At 40.7% G+C, this 18,033-nt stretch overlaps 1 protein-coding gene across 7 annotated transcripts in view; it reads left to right on the top strand.

The window, feature by feature from the left end:
- The window catches only part of rbfox1 (RNA binding fox-1 homolog 1), a 508,364-nt gene that overhangs the window by 148,919 nt on the left and 341,412 nt on the right, over positions 1 to 18,033 (top strand). Inside the window, exon 1 of one of the 7 annotated variants that reach the window (XM_060901126.1) lies at positions 17,586 to 17,655. The exons of the other annotated variants lie outside the window; for them this stretch is intronic. The gene's annotated coding sequence lies outside the window, so the exon portion shown is untranslated. Of the gene's footprint in view, positions 1 to 17,585; positions 17,656 to 18,033 lie in introns of those variants that run through there. 7 annotated transcript variants of the gene reach the window in all.

The following is an 18,033-nucleotide window of genomic DNA, read 5'->3' as shown; positions in this document are numbered from 1 at the left end:
ATGATATTATAACGCATTCATTATCCATTAGGCGTGATGCACGTTAAGTATCCCACAGCATTCAATGTAACTATGAATGGATAAAAAGTACAATTCAAAATTATCATCGTTCTTTTTTTTTTTTTGAATTGTTGATAAAATGTTTTACTTCAAGAGGAATGGAATAAAACACTTCTGTACATGCAGTTATGGGAAAATAATCAAGTGACAGTGATTAATTTCCGATAACAGCATCACACAGAGGGGTTTATTCCTTCTTTAGGCATGTGGTCATGCTCGGGTTTATGCTTATGGACTGAAAGTTTTCCTTTTCCCTTCACTGCCTCTAATTTCATTAGAGAGTTTTTTTCCCTACGAGCAGCATCATCCACGTTGCTTATATCATATTATATTATTTTATATCATATTACTTTTTTCCCTTCATTTCAGATCACTGTCTTGTGATCGATGACTCCGAGCTCCGGCATTTTTGTACCATCATAAGCAATTTCACAAAGACGGCGTTTCTCGGCGATGTCGAATGTAATTTAGGACGCTTTCGACTGATTAGATCAAATTGGATTCTGAAGGCAGAGCGTTTTAAGTAGCATTGTCCCTAAAAGCAACGATGGCATAATTTAAACAAAAGAAGAAGAAACCGGCAGCGACGAACCACGTACCGTAATTCCTTAAGCCTCTGGAAAATGAAGGCACGGACGAGCATGCATTTTAATGATTTTAATGATATTCCGTCATACGTAGACAAGAGCAAGGATGACCATCTCGGCAAAATCCAATTCAATCACAAAGTTTGTCCTGCTAATCTCAGTAAACATTGCACGCGCGGACATCTGCGTATCACAAATCAGCACAATGTGAGGTTTAAACTGAGTCAGCAGAGACGTTACAGGAAAATACAAAACAAATCTTTACACTAATTCCCGAATATCTCATTTCTGACAAATTCTTCAAAAAAAAAACAATCATTGGTGCCTTTTATTTTTATTTTTTTTATGTTAATTGATATTTATTTTCGTGATGCAATATACAGCAAGGAAACGTTTATGAATTTTTCCGTGTATTTTAAAAATTTTAAAGTTAATCAGGGATTAAAATGCTTAATTGCACGTGTCGAGAACAAATCCACTGATGATATCTTTTAAATCTATCAATAAACGTCTCTCGTGACAAGCTGATTCGATTTCAAGCGATTCGACCAAGATCTGGTTCTTTGTGCATGTTGACACATCGTGAGTTTGGATTTCTACAGCCAGCATGATGATTCCTATTTTCCTGCAGGACATACAGTGTATAGAGGATATTACACAGTGGTGCGAAGATACGCAGTTTATCTTCGAGTGGTGAATATATCCAGTAAATTCACGAGTGAGTGATCAAACAAGTTAGCCTGGCAAGCCAGACTAAATATGAATATTTAGTCTGGCCTCGATCCGTAGACATTTCCGAAGGGGGTAGGAGGAACAAACCGCTGTCTTTCAAACTGTCTCTGTGCGTATAGGCCAACGCTCTGACCAATCAGCGCAACAGTGACTGTGACGTAGTCAGAGCGACAGAAAGCAGTGGGGGAGGCCTTGAAATAAATAATTTTTCAAAATGCGTATTAATTAATAAACAGGTTCTAGATATTAAGAAGTTTGGAGATAATGACCACAAGTTTGGAGTCTGTACCACATACACTCATTTTTTTTTCCAAGTGTTTTTCAAGTGTTTGCTTAAACTGTGTTTGAGAGTTTTTATTTAGTGGTGTTTGGTGAAATAATTTCCCTTAAATTTAAAATAACGGGAAAATAAGAAACAATCAAAAAGTAATGTTTCAAAGCTGTTTATTAATTCTTCATACTGCACAAACTAGCCCCATCCTTTTGGCTACGAGCGGAGCCAGCTGGTAGATCAGACTTTTGCCATAGCCGGTCGGCAAAACAGCGAAAACGTCCTTCTTGAAAAGGAATGAGCGGAGAGCCTCTTCCTGCTCATGTTTCAACCAAAACTCCAAGTCTAATTCTTCTAAAACTGATTCCAAAGCGGAGTCAAACGCGCGCTGTTCACTAGCCGTAGCCATCTTTCCTGCTGTGCTTTCTCCAGCGTCGCGCAGCCTTGTCGTCACTCCTGCAAAAGCCCGCCCAAAGAATCCAAACAAAAACCTTGCGTTGTGATTGGCGGGAATGATTTGATGCCCGGGGTGTTTTTGTTTATATGGTGCGAGGCTAGACCCACTCGTAGGCAAAAATATTTTTGGCCGCTAGGCGGGTGGGTCTAGTTTACTAGGCTACAAACAAGTGATATATTTTTCAGTACAAGGAGATAAACTTCGGGGCGGCACGGTGGTGTAGTGTTTAGCGCTGTCGCCTCACAGCAAGAAGGTCCGGGTTCGAGCCCCGTGGCCGGCGAGGGCCTTTCTGTGCGGAGTTTGCATGTTCTCCCCGTGTCCGCGTGGGTTTCCTCCGGGTGCTCCGGTTTCCCCCACAGTCCAAAGACATGCAGGTTAGGTTAACTGGTGACTCTAAATTGAGCGTAGGTGTGAATGTGAGTGTGAATGGTTGTCTGTGTCTATGTGTCAGCCCTGTGATGACCTGGCGACTTGTCCAGGGTGAACCCCGCCTTTTACCCGTAGTCAGCTGGGATAGGCTCCAGCTTGCCTGCGACCCTGTAGAACAGGATAAAGCAGCTACAGATAATGAGATGAGATAAACTTCATATCTTTGCGCCACTGTGTAATGTTCTTTATATTATATAGACACATCAAAAAAAAAAATGCAACTTAATCAAAAGAATTTTAATTTTGAACCGGTTCGCCATTTTGACAACGCACTTCTAGTCAGTGGAAAACACTAGGAGTGATGTCATCGGAGTGAAATATCGGGAAATATTATATATGCTGTACAGGACACTTTTTCGATGGAATAAAAACGTGTTCTATTCCCTTCTAGCGTGTTTCATTCATTTGGTTTGATAGCATGCAATATCGTTAGCATATCGCTTATTCTATGTGTATTATGTCACTCTACCCAATGAAGAATGAGCGTTGAATATGGTTTACGATATTGCATGGTTGAATGTTCAAGACAACATGTCGGAGACATAACACTTCCGCGCTAGTGAGCGACTTTGACAATTTGTAAACAAACATGGCTGCCAGGTTTGCTTCGTTAAATACGGAAGATTTTGTGAGAATTTTGAAAGAAAAAGACACGTTGAACACCCAAAAGGAATGTGTATGTATAACAATAATAATAATGGCTTTATTTTGTGGTCTATCAGATATATTCCATTCAGCTACTCGTCTTCGACTCGTTCAGTATCATGCTCGCGGAATGGAATATATCTGATAGACCACGAAAAAAAGCCAGACAATATTATTAAATATGTCACTCAGATCTGTGATGTGTTTTGTATAAAAAATGTCTTTTTCAACATGAGAAAATAAACTTCATATCTTCAAGCCAACATGTGATTTTCTTTTTATTATATCGACACACAAACAAAAAGTTGACAAATTTATTTCAACAATTCATCGATTTCCTCACGAGTAACATAGAGAGATTTATGTCACGGTTTTGGTTCTCCATGTCCCGGATGGAGCTCGTATGAAAAATACGAGTGGCGTATTTCCCAGTAAAACACTCGTGTCCGTATAATATATTTTGAAATATCTCGAATATTTTCATTTTTATGCATCACTTAGCTAATGTTCAATTGAAAATTGTTTACGTAGACGAAACATTGCTCCCTGGTTCGAACCTGCGCTCTGGTTCCTGTTTGGAGTTTTGTGTCCACGTGGAGTTCCTCTGGGTTTCCTCCAAACTCACAAAAGCGAAAAGGGATCAGTTAATTTAGAGCCTCCAATTAGCCTAACCTGCATGTCTTCCTCAAACCGGAGCACCCGGAGGAAACCTATGCAGACACGGGGAGAACATGCAACATTTTTTGGGCGGCACGGCGGTGTAGTGGTTAGCACGGTCGTGAATGAATATCCATGGATAAACGTCATTGGTGCTCCAATGGTGATGTTTTGTGCATCAGAAATCATGTTTTTTTCCCCCCCGTTATCTTGATAATATTGTCGCTTAAAATTCATCCTCTCCAAACCTCCTTGTCTGAAATGATCTCCCAGACCTCTGTAGTAAACCCTGGAGCACAACATAATGCTGTGTTTCAGTTGTTGTCATACTTCTGTATAATACAGGCTGATGCTGCAGGCTTTTCAGGCTGTAAAATCCACGTCTCCAGCAGAACAGTTTGATGGGTTTGTCTCGTCAGAAGCCCTTTGCATTAAGGGGGTTCGCTCAAGCGCACTCCCCTGTTCACTATCTCTCCCTGGAGATCTCCATTTCCCAGCGCTTGTTACCGATTCAGCTGGCCTCGCGCTTTTTTTCCCGCTCTGTCCGCTGACATAAACTCGGCTGCAGGAGAAAATAGGAGCCGTATTAGTATGTATGAAGTGTGCAAATGAAGACATGGTGGCGAGAGCATATTGCAGACGTAAGGGAGTTTGGAAGGATTTCACCACGCTCCGGTCCACTTGAGCCGCGTATTGTGGCCTCATCAATAAATCATATATTAATGCTTTCTTCTTCTATGTTAATCCCAGGCCAGAAAGCCACGTTCCCAATCTGGAGGCACTGCGAAGGTTGGACATGCATGAAAACAAACGGAAATGGGATTCAGAATTCAGTGTTGGATGATTTTTTATAATTTTTTTTTTTTTTTTAATACAGAAAGCAGAGCTTCAGCTTTTTGAAAGCAAGGACGCAATATCCGATGCTGTCAGACTGCACGAACAAAGATTTCAAGGTTTGTCTTGCAGTATTTTGAAAGGAAACGTCGTTAAATCACACCTGTCAATACACCTGACACTAGCGTCGAGCTGAACCACACCTGGCTCGGTTCGCACAGCACAGGCGAGGCTAATTAAAGCAGGGAGCAACTTTACAAAACACGAATCAGCAAAACTGCCAGGCAAAGTGCCCACTTTTTCTCTAAATGCTGCAAAAACTGGATCGTTTTTTTTTTTTTTTTAATTAATTTATTTTTTTTTTTAGCGTGCCCCTCTTGAGATCCTCGTAATGTGAGCACGTCCTCAGCTGGTGAAAATATAACTGAAAAACTGGATAATTTTCATGAGGTTCGTGTCATCATATTGCAGCAAAACACACAATTTAAGGAAGGAGTCTCCAGTTTCAGTGCATTTCCATTTCCATGTTGGAGTTTACGTTTTGTACGATGTTGACAGAGAAGACAAGAAAGGCTTTGTGGAAATGCCTTGTTTCGAAGACACCATAAATGGATAAGAAGTACACCATGATGTTTTGAATCGTGGCCAAACTGCTCTGATGTCGCAAGAATAAAATAATTCAGGATGTGCTGTGATTGAAAAATAAACCGTAAATGGGAACAGCGCTTCATCACCCCAACCTGACGGTGGTTATTTTCCGAAAACAGCATGATACAGAGTGATTTACTCCTTATAGCTGCTTAAAACTGTCTAAAATATGATTTTAGAACCCGGAAATATGCAGCACAGCATTTTGTGTGTCACTTCTTTCCAAATCAACACATGCTGGGATGAATAAAGTGAATGGAAATTCGATGCGGCGTGAAACAAATTGGCTCGACGTGAGCTGGATGCAGATGTTCGAAGCGTCCCACTTGATCCCGATCCCGATCCCGATCCTGATTCCGGTCCATATTTCCAAAGGAATACTGTAGTTTGTGGAGCATATGTTCATCCAGACAGCTTCTTTCGCATTTTATTTTGGAACATTTCACTGGAAGATATATTAATGTGGCAGTTTAATTAAGCAGACCGAGCGAGGTATTGATTATTCACTAGCCTGGGGTAAAGTTTTCCTTTTTCCTCCCAGTCATTTATCGATCCCTCTGTGGAAAAGATTGACAGTCACGGTGCTGGAATATCAAGTGTTTTCGTAATTCTTTGCTCTCCTGTCGCACATCTTGGTGTTACTAATTCGAATGAGCTCTTCTGCTCTCAGGTGCGGCACTTTGTTCTCTTTCGGTTACACGTTCCAGGATTACGTCACTAAGATTTGTGACAGATTTATCCTTCCTTTTTTCGTAATCTTCATATTTTTTAAAAATCACAGCAAGACTTAGCCCTAATGCACATTTCTGATGATGCATGCTGCACTGAAAGAAAAAGAAAACCATTTCCATGTGTAAACAAATCATTTATTTTATGAATATGGAAGGCACTAATGCAACCCCTGCCATCCCAATTCAGGAAAAAAAAAAAAAAACATCCATTCGGGCAAAGCTCCAGTATCATTTGCTTTGTGTTGCTCTTTAAGTTGCAGGAGGAAAAAAAAATGATGGATGATTTTAATGCTGCTGCATGAGGCTCAAATTATAGGGAAGATATGCCTGAAAAAGCATTTGAGAGACTCATTACGTCGACTCGCTTCCATATATGTGGAGATTCTCATTTATTTTTCATTTTAAAAACAAGCGCACGGGCCTCAGCGGCCGCCATTAGGCCATTAGCTCCATCTCATTAGCTGTATAAAAGTCGCTCTTTTTTTTTTCCTCTTTTCTTCTTCTTCCCCTCTGATAACCTTTTAAAACGAAGCGGATTCAAAGGTTACACCACGGGCCATGAAAATTAGAAGTATGAAGTTAAAGAGCCCGGGATGGATTTGTTCGTTTTTGATGAACTGATCGAAAGCATTTTAAACAGCATCACAATCATCAGTGAGGTTTCTGAAGTGCAGCCAGTCACACTTCCTCTGACTCCTGCATTCATAATGCATTATGAGCAAGGAATAAAACAACGTCGGGGTGGTGTGATGAAGCAGAGTTCCACTTCATCCTCCGAGTGTTTTATTCTCCTTCGATTTGGTGACTATTCCAAAAGCACAGGCTCTGGGCGATACAAACTGCACGTTGCATGATAATAATGCGTTATAACAGACACCTGACACGTGTTCTCGAGTCTTTTGAACGGAAATGAAATACCCGATGATGCATTCCATTGTTCTTACGATCAGTTATCATCAGGCGTTACGGTATGTAACCTGACATTATGAAGGTTATGAATGTCGATTAAGCACTTCCGAAAAGCAGAGCTCCTGATGAGTTTATGAGCGAAATATTTACAAGGGCACAAAATCGGCCTGAATAGAAGAATCATATGATCGCACCATCAAATGGTGAACCAGCTAATTGTGTCGTGTTGTGTTTTTCACCTCAATAAATCACTGCATTGTCTTGTGACAGTGAGAGCAATAATGAGATATGCATCACAGTTACGATGCATATTTATTCCTTTCTTTGACACCGTATGCTATGCGCCAGAAACAGCACCACTGCTGGGTGCCTGGGGGACAGCAGTGAACCAGCGCTTTCACTTTACAGCACTGCTGTAGAGTACTGAGCAGTGTTGTAGTTGAATTACTAAACCTCGAGTTCGAGTCCAGTCTCAAGTCCCCAGTGTTCAAGTCCGAGTCATTCAAAAAATTTTGAGTCGAGTCCAAGACCCCAACTGCACCATGTGACGGTGTCTGTTTCAGCGCCATTAGCATGAGTTTGTTCCTGAACAGGTGAATGTGCTTCTCTTTATCAGGGAGTGTGAAGTATTCTGTCAGAGATGGTTGGGAGACGGATGTAAGTGCAGAAGGTGCGTTTATTAATACAAGTGAAGACGGTAAACAATCCAGAACGGCAGGCAAAATCGTAAAACGGTGAAACAGGCGATAGGTCGAGCGAGGCACAAACAGACTATCGTAGACTCGGCAGAATCAAAGACGAGAAACAGGAAATCAGGGAACCAAACAAGGAAATAAGGCTCGGTAACGTGTCAGCAGCACAACTCAATACTTCGCAACGTAAGTGTGTTTTCACAGTTTTTATATCGGCGTGCTGATTGCGCCTTAATCCTGTGCAGGTGTGAGTCGTTTACAGCACGTGCGAGAGTCCGCTTGGTGCACGCGCTGTCTGGAGTCTGTCTGATGCACGCGCCAAGGTGCGCAGGTGTGACACTCTTACACGAAATTAGTACAAAAGTTAATGTAGATATAAATATCCTGTGCCAAATTATTATGGCATGTTACAAGAAATAAAGAAAAAATCAGAGTCCGAGTCTCCAATTTACAAGTCCGAATGCAGTTAATGCACGAGTCCTAATCGAAGTCCGAGTCATCAGTGCTCAAGTCCAAGTCGAGCCATGAGTCCTTAAAATCAGGGCACGAGTCGGACTCGAGTACTACAGTACAAGCCTGGTACTGTGTTACCATTCAATATCAAACTCGATACGTCAAACAGTTGTCTGATTACCGTATTTTCCGGACTATACGTCGCTCCAGAGTTTAAGTCGCATCAGCCAAAAAATGCATTATGAAGACGAAAAAAACATGTATACGTCGCACCGGACTATAAGTCGCACTTTTTTGAAGGGTTATCCTATCCATAGAATCTGTGATTGTATCTGATAAGCGGCGCGTGGTTACTGCGCGACTGCATTGCTTATTTAATAAACGAACAGCTGAGCAGTGATAACGCGCCCTTTGCCCTGTAAGTAGCCTAGTCTGATTATTTTAAATATCTACTACTATCTTTAATACTATCACTATCGTTATTACTAATAACCTATATTATTATTATAACTAATATTAGTAGCCTATTACTGATGCATTAATCAGTTTGCTTTTAGATTATTTTTAGCGGTAGGGCTTATTATCGCCCCATGGCTCTTTCATCTGTGTTATTAAAGCTGTAGTCATCATCGAGGAGTGTCATTCTTCATTTTTGTCGAATTTTATTTCATCAAATCAGAGGCCAAGTAGGCTATAGGTATATCATCTCCAAAGACAGGTACGGTAGTAAAAACAACCGTCTAGTGAAAAAAACAACAACAACAACCGCTTTTAAATCCCCTACTTAAATCCTTAAAATGAGTCATTTAACTCATGTCTTGTGTGATCTGATCTCCAATGGTGAAATAAACCGGTTGTGATGAGTACAGTCTGTTATTTTAGAAGATAAATGTAATATATAATTTAATATATAGACTAATAAAAATTAATATTTTATAATATATCACGACATATTACTGTCTGTAACTGTTTGTCACTAAAGCGTTTTCTAAGATCATAATGTCTGATATTATTATTATTATTATTATTATTATTATTATTATTATTATTTTACACACACAATAAGCACATGTGCGTAAAGTTATAGTAAACCATCCCCCGCCTTTTTTTTTTTTTTTTGAGTCGCCGGCCCCACCCACCTCCTGCGTTCTGGGACCTCCCACTTCACAAATTAAGCACTGCCTAAAATCACTACATAACTTATTTAAATAACTATTGGCCTATCATTAATAATAAAACACAGGTCAATCAAGTTTATCAAGCTGACGATTTCACTCCAAATCAGCAAATCCATTGAATTCCTCATCCTCGGTGTCGCTTCTGAACAACTCTGCCTCCAGCGGCAGATGAAGCGCCGTTTCCTCTTCTTCTGCGTGGCTGTCATCAGACTCAGCATCAGGTCCAGTTATTCCGCGGTGAAAAAAAACCAAACAAACATATATACGTCGCACCGGAGTATAAGTCGCATGGCCAGCCGAACCATGAAAAAAAGTGCGACTTATAGTCCGAAAAATACGGTACATCTTTCAGGACGAATGACCAGAGGTGGAAAAACCCGGGTGCAGGAAGTAAAAACCCTGCCACATTTTTGCTCCAGCCAATTCAATGAACCAGCTGATCCTAATTACCACATCCCCTAAGCCAGGTTGATGAGCTAATTGGTGAAATCACCTGTGTTGAGAGCACAGGCAGAAGGAAAACCTAAGCAGGACTTTTACTTTGTCAATCCAGTTTTTCCACCTCTGTGAATGACCATGCACCTGTTCCTGATTAGAGTGCAATCACGGTGCATAAATTTAAATAAGGACTCTGAGTAACACACAGACTTTGTGAAGTATACACTCCGTACCCTGCGTCTGACGTTACCAAGCCTTGTATTCTGCGTCACTTGCCTGGTTTTTGACCCTGTTTGTGTTTTTGGACTGTGAGTACTGTATTGTTTTCCCTCTGATATCCTGTCTGTGCCTCACTCCACCACTGCCTGTTTTTTGACTCGGCCGTTGTCTCCGTTTTGGATCTGTTGGATTTGCGAGTGTGTTTTCAATAAAACTCTTCCTGCACTTACATCCGTCTATCACCCTTACACGACACAAACTATCAACTGTCCAACAAGCGAGTGGACTAATACAACTGCTTTAACTGGTTACCTCCGCCAAGGAGGTTATGTTTTCAGTAGCGTTGGTTTGTTTGTTTGTTGGTTGGTTGGTTTGTCTGTTAGCAACATTATGGAAAAAGCAATGAACGGATTGCTCTGAAATTTTTTCCAGAGGTGTGACTGGGCACAAGTAACAATCCATTAAATTTTGGCGGTGATCCGGATCACCTTCTGGATCCCTGATTTTTTTAAAGGATTAATTTTTCCCCATTGAAATGAATGGGCGCGCGACACAAAAAAACCCCAGATTTTTCCTTCTGTAGGCCAAAGCGTAAGGTGTAAAGTCATGAAACTTGGTAGACTGATAGAGGAGTGGACCCTGATTGAGTTCATCAAGTTTCATGTTGGTAAGTCTCACGCTCTAGCGCCACCAACTGATCACAGTCTTACATGCGTTCATGCACGTAACTTTTGATCCGTATGTCCGATTTTCATAAGTCTGGTGCTTTCGGAATCCTTGAAGCTAGACGATTCCAACGCACCCTATGACGTCATTCTACGCCTAATTAGATTTTCCGCCATTTTGAATTAAAGTGAAGGTAGAGTGACCCTGGCCGCATGTTTTGTCCGATCATCACGAAACTTGGCACACATTATCTTCAGTCCATGCCTAATGAATGACATTCATTTTGCTCTCATATGTCGAAGCGTTCACCCGTGGCTGCCAATCAAAATCGATGGCGAAGCCACCAAACAGGAAGTGAGCTCATATCACGGAAACACTTTGATCTATCAAGACCATATTTAGTGGCACGACTTTCGACACCATCCAAACTACCCTCATCAAATATGGTGTCATTTGGCCACTAGGGAGCGTCACAATTAGCAAAAACGTATTTTGGCTCATATCTCAGAAACGCTTTGACGTATCAAGACCATATTTGTTGAGATGACTTTTGGCACCAGTTCATGCGCCGTCATCAAATTTGGTGTCATTTGGCTTCTAGGGGGCGCCACAATGAGCAAAGACGTGTTTTGGGTCATATCTCTTTACGGATTTAGAATTACATCTAAATTTTCATGTTAGTGATGCTCTGGGATGTCCCTGTAAAGAACCTTGCCAGCCTGTCATCTCCGTATGAGAATCCGCCTTGTGTCTTGGCCAAACTTTCACGTGTTGACACAATACTTGTCGTGTGGGCGTGCGGTCGCCTCTCTTGCCGGGTCGCCATGGCGGCGCGCCTGAGCAAGCACACGTTCGCATTTTCTCCGGAAATGCATTCTAGTTATTATTATTACCTCCACCAAGGAGGTTATGTTTTCGGTAGCGTTGGTTTGTTTGTTGATTTGTTGGTTTGTCTGTTAGCAACATTACAGAAAAAGTAATGAACGGATTGCTCTGAAATTTTTTCCAGAGGTGTGACTGGGCACGAGTAACAATCCATTAAATTTTGGCAGTGATCCGGATCATCTTCTGGATCCCAGATTTTTTTAAAGGATTCCTGGCGGAGGTCTGCGCTCTCCGAGTGCTTTTCTAGTTTTATATGAAACTGTCGTGAATGTGTTCTGCAAAATGTGTTCGCGAATAAATAATCCCATATTATTTTTTAAAAAGCAAATTACAAATAAGCGCTGGATAAAAACCCATCTATCTTGTGGACATAAAGATACAAATTTTGCTGTCTGGTGGTCAGGTGTTTCTGAGATCCGTTGCCTTGCGCTTATGATCAGGTTCCCTGTGGTGGGACATGTTTGTATTTTAAACAGATATTATAATGCAACCTGACATTTTAGAGACAGATACTAGGCTTTGCTTATGAACAGGTATACAGGTGTTATTGTGCATTATAACACTATTGCAATGAGTCTGGACTGTTCTTATGTACAGATATTATAATGCATGATGAAACCTGGCAATATGAAGATGCAATATCTGACAATACTTTTCATGTATTCGAACCAATTCTCGATGATCCAGGTGTTATAATGCATTATAACATTTCCGCATTGAGTCCCTGCTGTTCTTATGAGCCGAGCCGATATTACAATGCATTATGAAAGACATAGTAATGCTTTGTGAAGGATAACTCCTGATGAGCGGTTGTACATGTTTATTATAACGCATTATGAATGCAGGGTCCAGGATCATGAAAAATCGAAAACAAGATTCGAAAGTACGAAAATTCACTTCCTGTTAAATCAGCTTCCTTTCGCTGTTGCTTTGGCTTGTAATGTAATTCAGGAGATATCTCGCCTTTTTTAAAAGTTTCCAAAGTTTTCTTTTTTTTTCTAACTTTGATGAATTCTCTTTGCTCTGATATTCGAAGTAATGACTAAAACATGTTATTTTTTCCCTGTTTAAAAAATATATATCCTTTTTCCCTCCTTCTTTGAATAGCAGTGTAACAGTGATTATGCAAGTATTTCATAAGATTGCAACACATGTCGTTATTTGTCTGAGTGCACTTGTGTGTGTGTGTGTGTGTGTGTGTGGAACAGTAGTTCAGCAACTGTAATATTAGTTTTAGACTTTTAATACCATTCCAGTCATATATAATGATATTATATCGAACTTTTTCCTATTTTTATGCCGACTAACTTCATGTTTATGAAGAACAGCCGACTTTTGGCACCTTTAATCTGTCAGGATTTGCCTCAGTGACAAAGCAGGCGATTAAAATGACTAAACAGAAAAAAAAATCATCATAATGCCACAAAAACAGTAATTTAAAATCTGTAATTGATTGTAATTTATGGACTCATTTATTCTTAACACAAATATTGATGGCAAGTCCGAGGAAAGCAAAGTCAAATGCTTGATCTCCTCCAAAAGGACAAACACACACGACAAGGTGTGCTGTGGGTGCCAATAATTTTGGGACCTAATTCTAGACAAGTTAAAATGGAATATCATCAAAATATCATCTGCAAGAGATTTTGATTTTGACAGTGATTTTTTTTTTTTTGACACATAATGAATACACAGGATAGATTTATTATTTGCGGTCAACCCCAAAATTATTGGCACCCTTAAGAGACGAAGAGATTCAGTAAAAATGACTGAAATGAACATGAAACCACTTTTCATGATTACAATTCAGGAAATGACAAATATTTACTCGAACGAATGTTACTGTCATCATCGATATTTTCTCCCAAAAAAATCTATGCAGTAAAAGTTTAGAAGTTTTGCGATACCCAGAAGTCATTATCATTCACTTTTCTGTTGACGAGTTTCCACAAACTGTGGCATCAACTGTGAAATTCTGCTGCGTTCCACGAATTTTTCACCCAAAATCTCGGTTGCATCTCGCAGGAAGTTACAAAATACATGGCACCAAACGTCCCATACAACCAAGTCAACAAAGAAAAGTTCATGTGAACCAGCAACAACAGCACAATTTGATGTGACGTTATTTATAACATTTTTTATATTATTACAATTTTATAGATGTCCAAAATGTAATAAATTGACATCACAACATCCATCATATCAGGAAAAAAAACCAGTATTGTGATGTAATTTATCCCAATAAGATAAGATCACATAAAACTTGTTGATAAGATAAAAATGATTGTGCCAGAAATTGCTCCTTAAAATATGGTACAAGGTAGAATCCAACAATACAAGTTAAAGATAAACTTTATGTAAAACAAGAAATAAATGCCAAAAAATCAGTGCCGAATAGAATAACAATAAAAATACTGTAAGTTACATGAGGTGCAAAACTCAAAACTAAGATGGAAATAGAAAATGCAAAAACCAGTGCTTAGATGGTTAGCATTCTAATGATCCTTGACTTGCAAGTGACGTCAAAGCAAAATAGAAACCCGGATGTCGGCCATGTTGGTGGATCTAAATACAAATTTGGGGTCAAGCGACATTGCGTACAAAACATAGTCAGGCGTGCGCAACTCTCTTTGTTTTTCCACTGCTTTAAGCGTCCTTTTCTCTCTGCCATATCTTTGTGCTGTATATGGTCGTGGTCACAACAGGACTCGTGACCGCGACACGTTCCGATTTTTTTAGAATTGCGTCCGTGATTCGGAAAGAGGGCGAGGAAACTCTGAGGCTCAGTACGGAGAGGAGACGAGCGCGGCTGAACAACATCAGCAGGGCTGATCTAACAGAGACTAAAACCAAAACAGCTCGTGTTTGCAGTGATCGGTTATCTCAGGTGAGATTCGAAAGCTTTCTCGATAATATCATGGAAGAATTTAATTTCGTGTTGCTGGAATTTTGCTCTAAAATGAGCGTTCTCTTGTCGCGGTTCACTCGGTCGTTGTTATAATTTGAACGCGTGTATTACCATTTCGCTTCGAGGAGCGTCAGCAAAATTCGTGAGCCATAAAGCCAGAGACGTCAAAATTTCACACTTCGTCTGTTGTTTACAAGCAGAAGTAAACTCAATGCAAAAGAAGCCCGAACTTCCCCTTGCAAGTACAAACTGCTTTGTCATCATTGACTGGTTTAATTAATAAAGTATTTACCCATCCAGAGACAAAGAAATTATCGGCTTTCATGGACTTATAAGCCTTCATTTGAGATTTGTCGACCCACAAAGTCTGCCAAACCAGATATAACGTGATATCCGGGTACTCGATGGTCAGTAGAAGCGTCTTATCCTCAGAGAATCCGACTTTTTTCAATAATATGCGTCAAAACCAGGGCTTTGAACTGGTTCAAGGAACGAAAACGAAAACCGGGAACTTTTTCTATTTCACATGGAACAGAAACGAAACCAGAAACTTTATTATTTTTTATGTTCCGGAACAGAAACGCTTATTAAAAATAATGGTAACCGGTTAATACCGGTTTTTATTTCGTTCCTCAAAGTTTCTGTAGCCTACAAATAGTCATTCTTCTCCTGCGCAAGTTTCTATGACCCGCTGGGGTTCACTTCCTGTGTGACGTTCGCTGATTGAATGGAGAGAGCAGGAAGGTGGACTACTAGTGAGTAAGTGCATTACTGAGTGTCTGAGCAAAGAAGAGCCTGAACAATGCAACCTCCCTATTGGTTGTTTGTAAAAATGTATCAGTTGTTGCCCCTCCCACGGGAATCATCGCAGGCTCGAGAGACGAGACCTGACGAGTTAGTTCGTTGGTAGCAGAACAAAATGTCTGGACACAAATCGGGTTTTCAGAAAAGGAAAGAAAATAAACGGAGGGTCGAAAATACAAAAAAGGAGGCAGAAAATGCAAAACGAGTTTTAAGGTAGGACAAATGGTTACTTTTCTGAGGCAGCCCGCCGTGGCTGCCTGCAGGCTTATTTATTATAGCCCATGTAGTTAAAATAGTTGATATAAAATGTTTATAGTTATAGTTATGTGATGGTTGTCCTGATTTAGACTGTTTTTTTTTTTGGGGGGGGGTGTTGTTGCGCGATGTTGCACCCGGGTCCAGATTAGGGCAGAACCGGCCCTGGCTACATTTCAGGTGTAGTTTGTTTTATGGATGTATGTACTTGCATAGATGTGTACTTGGTCTTCCAATATGGCGCCTAACAAAATCTCGCGGCGCGGTGACGTCATGCGGTAGCCCTCTATAGGGCCTGACTAGCCTTTGGTAACACACTAAACGAATTATCTTTCATTTTTGGCACTTTTTCTGTTTGTGTAGATGGGAAGACATACTGAGAATCCAAATCGCCAACATTTGAAATAATAATTGTTTTGAATTATTTCTTGTCTTATTTAATGAAGGTTGTAATAGAATTAGCCTACATTTGGCTTAAGCTGGATGAGACAGAGACATAACTTTATAGCCATTTGTTAAACAGCTGAGAGGGAACGTAATTAACCGTTCCGGGAACGAAATTTTTTTGTTCTAACCGGTTCGGGAACGTCTATTTAATGGTGGAACCCAAAACCGGAAACGTTAAAATTCCGTTTCTGTTCGGAACGAACCAATAGGAAAAAAATTCCGGTTCAAAGCCCTGGTCAAAACCACACAGATCTATCTTCTCTTTTGCTCGACCGTTCAAATCGTGGCAATACTGAGAAAACTCAGCATCATTTACAGACACGCTTTCAGCGGCTGCCGTCCGAGTTGCTTTGTTTATCCACCATCATGGTGGACGGTCATGATGTAGCACAGTTTGATCACGTGGCTGCAAGTCATCTATAGAAATAAGATAACTGATACAAGAGACGGGGCGGCACGGCGGCGTAGTGGTTAGCGCTGTCGCCTCACAGCAAGAAGATCCGGGTTCGAGCCCCGTGGCCGGCGAGGGCCTTTCTGTGCGGAGTTTGCATGTTCTCCCCGTGTCTGCGTGGGTTTCCTCTGGGTGCTCCGGTTTCCCCCACAGTCCAAAGACATGCAGGTTAGGTTAACTGGTGACTCTAAATTGAGCGTAGGTGTTTACAGATAATGAGCGTAGGCTCATTATCTGTAGCCGCTTTATCCTGTTCTACAGGGTCGCAGGCGAGCTGGAGCCTATCCCAGCTGACTACGGGCGAAAGGCAGGGTACACCCTGGACAAGTCGCCAGGTCATCACAGGGCTGACACATAGACACAGACAACCATTCACACCCACATTCACACCTACGCTCAATTTAGAGTCACCAGTTAACCTAACCTGCATGTCTTTGGACTGTGGGGGAAACCGGAGCACCCGGAGGAAATCCACGCGGACACGGGGAGAACATGCAAACTCCACACAGAAAGGCCCTCGCCGGCCACGGGGCTCGAACCCAGGACCTTCTTGCTGTGAGGCGACAGCGCTAACCACTACACCACCGTGCCGCCCAAAACTTAAAGTACACAATAGAACAAAATTGATGTTGTATCGGAATATACAGTATCATAAACAATCTTACATTAAAAATGAGACTCAGTGGATGCGTAATATTAAAATATCACTGATTTCATGTTTTTGTTTTTTTTTTCCTGCCGAAGAAGGGTGCCAATAATTCTGCCATTGTCTGTAGCTGGAGACTGTAGCATGATGACATCGATATAATCTTGTTCACATCTGTTACTCTTCGCTACGGAGATACATTTATAGATTTTCATTTCTTTCAGAAATATATTTTATTTCCTGTAAATACTTTTTATGAAAAACCGACATATAGGCACCAAGGTGCCAATACAAACGATCGCAGATAGATAGATAGATAGATAGATAGATAGATAGATAGATAGATAGATATGCAGTATAAATATACACACGTAAAATTCTTATTAATGATTTTAATAATCTCTGGCTTCTGTTGATGGCATCAGCACTTTCCTCAAGCCGTTTCTAATGCAACATGAGCTTCTTAGAGCTGCCGTCCAAATTCTAGGTGGGTGTCAGGTGCAGCAACTGCAAATATTTGAAGAAAACGGTGTCAAAAAACATGACGCCACATGCCAAAGCAGGCAAAAATGCCTGAGGAAAGAGGAGCAGTGGTGCCGGGTTGAAGCTTGCTGACAGTAATACTGGAGAATGAATCCTAAACAAGATCGCTGGTAAGACAAAGTGCACAGCAGCCTTGGAAATGACCAGCAAACTCAATTTACTACTTCTTAACCAGCCCCGATATTACCTTCAAAAGCTTTGTGATTGATGAGCTGTACGGCTTTTTGGAAGCGACTCGAATCGAACGTTAGTGTGGAACAGAGAAACGTAGGGACAGAAGTTCAGATCCGAAAGAAAACCTCACTCACATCAAAACCTCTATAGACTGATATATATATGGAATAAAACACTCGGTGTCATTCTGTTATTGGAAAATAATCAACAATAAAGTAGTATGATGGAGCGGAGTTACCGTTACCAGCATTATTTTTTGTTTTTACCAACAATTACGAGACACGTCAGAAGACTTTTTGTCTATTTAGAGATAC

This window comes from Neoarius graeffei, chromosome 20 (genome assembly GCF_027579695.1).
Source record: "Neoarius graeffei isolate fNeoGra1 chromosome 20, fNeoGra1.pri, whole genome shotgun sequence".
NCBI classification, from domain to species: domain Eukaryota; kingdom Metazoa; phylum Chordata; class Actinopteri; order Siluriformes; family Ariidae; genus Neoarius; species Neoarius graeffei.
The sequence above is the reverse complement of the archived record's forward strand: the minus strand, read 5'-3'. Positions and strand labels throughout refer to the sequence as shown.